The sequence below is a fragment of the Bufo gargarizans genome, chromosome 4 (assembly GCF_014858855.1).
Source record: "Bufo gargarizans isolate SCDJY-AF-19 chromosome 4, ASM1485885v1, whole genome shotgun sequence".
In the NCBI taxonomy this organism is placed as follows: domain Eukaryota; kingdom Metazoa; phylum Chordata; class Amphibia; order Anura; family Bufonidae; genus Bufo; species Bufo gargarizans.
The window spans coordinates 471616929-471623440 of record NC_058083.1 but is presented as its reverse complement, the minus strand read 5'-3'; positions in this window follow the sequence as shown (position 1 = coordinate 471623440).

The following is a 6512-nucleotide window of genomic DNA, read 5'->3' as shown; positions in this document are numbered from 1 at the left end:
ATGGGGGTCCCGAGAGGAAGACCCCCACCGATCATATACTGATGACCTATCTAGAGTATAGGTCATCAGTTGGACAACCACTTTAAAGAAAAACACAGGATCACCTAAGGTCAAGATCTGCAGTTTTGAACCTTCAAGCCTTTACCTTTACCATATGCAAATAACCAACATCTTGTTGAACGTATTGTGTTCTTCTGTCTTTTCATTAGACTTGTGCGCAGGAGGACCATAAAGCTAATCACTAACATATTACAACGTCGATGTAAAAAAGATTGATGCACTATAGAACAATAAGTTGGTCATTTACACATAGATTAGGTAAAGTCATTACCGGTAATGGGAACAGGAGTTCCTGGGTCACAGAAGACAACATATAATTAAGTATTCCTCTGTGACATGATTCTTCTATATGACTCAATGTTTATACCCTGTTTATGTTTACAATGGTGTTAGTGGATATGTTTTATTTTTATATATAATGTTGTGTTTATAATGTAATTGCTCCATGGTTTTAGAACATTAGTATTTAAGAAAATGAACCCCTAGTAGACAAGATATGAAGACTGTGAGAATAGCTGTCATTGCTTTTAAGTGCTCTGCCTTTATTGCTCAAGTGTTTAAAGGGAGACTATCATTGCTGTTTTACTTTGTGCCTTTCTATTGTGTGCTAACAATTATTGCACCTTATGTTATTGTTTTTGTTTCTTTGATTGCTGCAATTCCATGTTGTGTCTGCCCCTGAGCAAATTTTACAGTCCTGCTTGAGTGCTAGAAATATGAAGATACTGTTTTCAGTTCAATATATATCCCAGTGCTGAGAACTATAATAAAGAAAATCACAACAATTTACTGCGTAGGTAATAAGCATATCATGTACCAATGTCAAATGAAGTACTGCACTATTGTAATCAGAAATTGAAGGTATATAAATATAAAACAGATAATGATAGTTTCCCTTTTATAAATGTCATTAGTTTTTCTGTTCTGGTAAAATTACATTGATAGATTTTGCAAGTTGTGTCAGTGTGTTTACTTCATGCTGTGGTTCTTAAAGGGGTTTTCCTGTTTGCTTCAACATCCTTCAAAATAATCATTTATGAAGGTAGCTGTAATTTTACTATGTATTTTTTCGCTTTTACTGCTTCTATTTTCCATCTAGGGCAGTGGTCAAATGACCATGTCAGTGTAGCTCTTCCTTATTTCCTGTGATGTTATGTCCATGGGTGTGTCCAAGCAGCAACAGGAGCAGTGATAGGACACTGTCCACTTAACTAACCGGGTGGGAGGAGCTATAAACTAGCTGGGTGTTAGGGGCGGTGCTGGAGCTGTGGCAAAGAAAGGGGAATTGCATCATTGGTTTGGTTGGATACAGGAACAGGAAGTGCTACATACAGGATGGAAACAAGAGAGATTTGTTTACATGGTGAAAACGGGTCAGGATTTAGGAAAGTCCAAATTGGAAAAAAAAATCATGGGGAAGATGTACATGACGTAACCAACTACATAGGCATATCTGCGTTAGGCATAACACTATATTAATCATGGAAATGCTCTTTCAAGGGATTCTCTGGTAATAATATTAAAGACATCTTACTAAGTGCCAGCTGCCTGCCCCCACTAAGCTAAGAATTCATACTTATCTGCTCCCTTCTGATCTAGTCCTCTGCACTGAATCCTGGTCATTAAAAGATTGTACACATGGGTAGGATCACTGCAAACCGTCTCAAGTGCCCGAGAAACCGTGTTCTGCAGTATCGTACACGATATAGTGTGGTACAGTTAGGCAAATCAATAGGTAAAAAATCTGTTTAAAAGGATACCAATACATATATTAAAATAATGTGGTATCGTGGGTTCATTTACTCACTTAACGAGGGGGGCGGTTTACCAGGATAAGCATAATACACCTGTAAACCGAGTACCCCCCCAGCCTGGATCGCTTCTAGAGTTTTAACGGATGAAGGCAGCCGAACACACGGGTGCTTCTCTTCAAAAGTCTTTATTGCATGTACATATAAATCCGGCTCCGGGAAAATCAGAGAATTTTCCCGCCTCAGAACTGGACAGGACCAGAAATGACCACTCATGCCAAGCACAGTTGATCTCAAGATGACCAGACCAGTAAGTAGCACTGAAACACAAGAGAGGGAGACACAACACCAGACATATAGAACACATAGCCATATAGAACGAACCATTATACTTTCCATTAACAATGACAGTGACTAGGCCACCATGTGTCCTTCAAGCTAACTGCTATGGGGGGCCCTTGACATGGTGGCCCAAGTCACACAGTGATTAACCAACTCTAATAAATAAATACGAAGACACTTTCTAAGTGTAAATATATGGCCGCAATGTTTATTAAGGATAGCCTTATAAAAAAAAATATCAATTAGCATAATAAATTAGCATGATAAATAGCATAAATTAATAGAAATTAATCCCAAATAAAATCATCAATTAAACTCCAGAAAACCATAACCACCAGTCCACACAGCATCAGCTGGGTGACAAACTCCAAAAAACATGAAATATTTTACAATTAACTTCGAAATTCTCAGAGTAGCATCTTGAGCCAGCTCGCTTCTGAGCCCAGTAAATGAAAGAGTGGCCCACGATCCATATAACAATAGGATCTAAAGAGAAAAATTAATTTGTAATTAGCAACTCAGGTCTAACATATAATTTAAATCTATTTGATTCCCACCGTCCAATCTTTTTAACCAATGCATCATTCAATCCCAACCTAGCTGCTTCTGTTGCAGCTCCGATCCCGAAAGAATGAGAGGAAAAACAAAAGCTCCCTAAACCCAATTCCAACAAGCACTTCTTAAAAATCTCATTGAATTGGTACTTAGTAACTGGAATTAAATTTTCATGCAAAAAAAAAAAAACACCCCCGATCTTTGGCCTAATTTCTAACCAATTGATAATGTTTTCAACTGGACAAATAAATGAACCAATAAAGCTAAACAGTCTTACCCTAAGTTCACACCTGAGCGTTTTACAGCGCGTTTAAACGCGCTGTAAAACGCTTAACACATGAAAACCAATGCTTCCCTATGGGAATGGTTGTCACCTGGGTGTTTTACAGCGCGTACGATCGCGCTGTAAAACGCCCGACGCATAATCAAGTTCTTGAGCTTCTTTGGGGCGTTTTGACGCGCGTTTGTGGCCATAGGACACTGCAGTCAATCACACAAACGCGCGTTTACTATTACAAAAAACGTGCATAAAAACGCGCGACAAAAACGCGCATAAAACGCGCGTTTGAGAAACGCTCAGGTGTGAAAGCAGGGTTAACTAACAACTTCTACCTAGTTGATCTATTTTTGACCTCCTTATTCGCACAACCACAGAACCTTCATCAACTTTTACATCCTCAATTAATAAACCTGACGGTGAGAAACGACTTCCAGAGACCAGCTCACTTATTCATAGAGTCCCAAAAACTGCCAAAACAAAAACTGTTCTGAAAAGACAAGTCTCAAAATTATTAAAACAATTCTTATCCAAAAACAACCCACAAATGTTATATGTCAATGGAAATAGGTCTTCTCAAGTCTCCACTAACAAAATTCTTACCATAGCCTTTCAACATTTGCTTGACAACAAAATGATTAGTCACTGGTTGTTTTCCCAAAAGTTTAAAAAAGAAAGATATACCCGCAATTTTTTTGTGTATAGAGGAGCAGTGATGGCCAGTTCGCATTGTTCGCCCGCGAACATATGCGGGCTGCCATCTTTTTTCACAAGTCCGGCGAGGCACAGGTAAGCCCTTACCTGTGCCTGTGCGCGAGACGGTCTGAAAACAAGTGCGTTCAGTGGGAGCAGGCAGTTCCGAGAACAGCCACCGGAGGCCTTCATCGGGCTGTTCTCGGAACTGCCTGCTCCCGGTGACCGCATTTGTTTTCAGACCGGCTCTCGGCACAGGTAAGGGCTTACCTGTGCCTCGCCGGACTTGTGAAAAAAGATGGCAGCCCGCATATGTTCACGGGCGAACAATGCGAACTGGCCATCACTGTAGAGGAGACTGCTAAACTCAAATTCAATCAAATCACAGACATGAAGGGGGATTAAACTAAAGTCATCATCTTGCAGACCCGCTCCAACTGAACCACAGAAAAGCTGCCAATCTTTCCATGCGGCCGTATAACTAGCCCATGTTCTTATAGCAACTGAATTCCTAATATTATTAATTATTAGTCCCAAATGGCATTCAATAGATGTCCCGGACGAGGCGTCCCTTCCGACTCTGCATTGGGTGCCAAAATCCGAAATCTCTTACACTGCAAACGTGATCAAGAATTGGCAATGTGATTACATTTTCCAGGTACATATGTCACCTTAAGGCCTCATGCACACGACAGTTGTTTTTTGCATCCGCAAATTGTTCGTCCACAAAAAAAAAAAATGGATGCAGCATCCGTTTTTTGGGGAGGATCCATTTTTTTCCACAGCTCCCTTGTAATAAATGCCTATCCCTGTCCGCAAATGTGAAAAAAGTAGGACGTGCAAAAAACAACTGTCATGTGCATAAGGCCTAACCCATACATTCAATTTCAGACAGCACAAAACTATATACCTAAGTACTTTTACAACTAAATCACTTTTTGAAGAGAGTTTGCTGACCGCAAATACCACACCCTTATTATCTGACAGTAACAGAATTCTCCTGTTCATAAAGCAAGATCCCCAAATAACCAAAGCAAAACTAATAACGGAAATAATTCTAATAGCACAATGTTCTTAGTGACGCCATTCTGCACCCAAGCTACAGGCCACTTCTCAGCTGACCATTTATTATTATAAAATGCTCCATAACCAAAACCACCTGCAGCGTCCGTAAATAATACTAGGCTATCACTATCACAAAATTCATAGTGCCAACACGTATGACCATTGTACCTACTCAAAAATTCAAACCAAACACCTATCTTCTTTCAATTCCTTTGTCAAACGAATGTGAGAAAAAGGTGATTTTAAACCCCTCGTTGCAAAATAAAGTCTTTTAGAAAAGACTCTACCAACTGAAATCATCCTACAAGCGAAATTCAACTGCCCAAGCAGATAGTGACCTCCACCACTAGCCACCCAGATCACACATAAAACTCACGGTCTCCACAGAGATAGGGAGTATCCAGCTGAGTAGCAGGTGGCAACAACCACAGTAGATATCCTAAATTACAAGAAGGGCACGTTCAATATCACCAGCGAGTCTAGTCATAATGGCAGACAGAGCAGGGGAACTGTGTCCCTACTTACAGTTAGTTGTCAGGCTGTAGGGTTGAACATACCGGCTCCTCCAGAGGTCCGATACCATAATGGTCCCACTCCCCCATTAAAATACCCCTCTGCCAATTACCGTGTCGCTCAGCGCAAGACATCACTTCCGATTTTGCACCGGGTCAATATCAATGAGCGATCCACATGTAAAGCGCAGACTGACCCTTGGAACGCATCCCATATGACCAACTTCCGGTGACTGGAGCACATAATGCCTGTGACGTACTTCCGGTCACGCGGACTGACCCGTGGAACACATCCCACATCACCAGCTTCCGATGGTTGGAACGCATGGTGCCTCTGACGTGTTTCCGGTCACGCAGTTCGGAAGCTCCGTTAAAGACGAATGAAGTAGGTGGTTGAGGCGCTCTGACCTTTACACCTCTAGGAACGCAAACCAAACCACCTGCCTCCGGCGAGTGGAGCGCAGAGTGCCGCATACGAATATCCGATCACCTGACCCCCAGCTTGCGTCGCCAATGAACCGTACACAAAGGCATCTCCATGGCAATAACCTGAACGCTCAGAGTTACCTGGGTATATTCAGGGCCAGAGTATCGGGAGATCCCAGTATAGCACATACAGAGGGATAGAGGGGCATCGTCCTCAGCGCTGACGGCCAGGTCGACAAGGGGTATACACTGGGGGAATTTGTAATTAAAGGGAACCGTCATCCATAACTTATCAATGGGCACCCACTAGTGATTATAGGGGTGTCTGCAAAGGCAATGAACTCAATTATGTTCATTGATACCGATACTCTATAATTTAAGTTGCTTCCAGCATCTGGCCAGTAACGAGAAACTCAATTTTACAAATGGCCAAGCCAAAACGGGCAAAGACACCCAGCACACGGCACAAGTTGGTTGTAGGAAGGGAGTAACGACACTTGCGGTCAGAGGAAGCAGGAAGGTGTGTATTTTGTCTTCTACCGATAGGCATCCATCCTACCCTTCATCACTAACCTGGTAGTAGGGTTGAATTAGTAATTTGTTAGTCCAGGTTTGAGGACAGGGAGTCCCCACCATTAGGGGCCGTCCCTGGGCTGAGCATGAGACTAGGGTGAGACTGGAGAGCACCCGACAGTTTAGGGAGGGTGATGAGGGACTGATGGTGCCCCCCATGCCTTCCCAGGTTATAAGCAGGCCCCTGTCTCTTCCTAAGGCCCGGTGGGCAATGTATGGTTAATAGGAATTGGGAATGGGGGTGGAAGGGTTAAATGA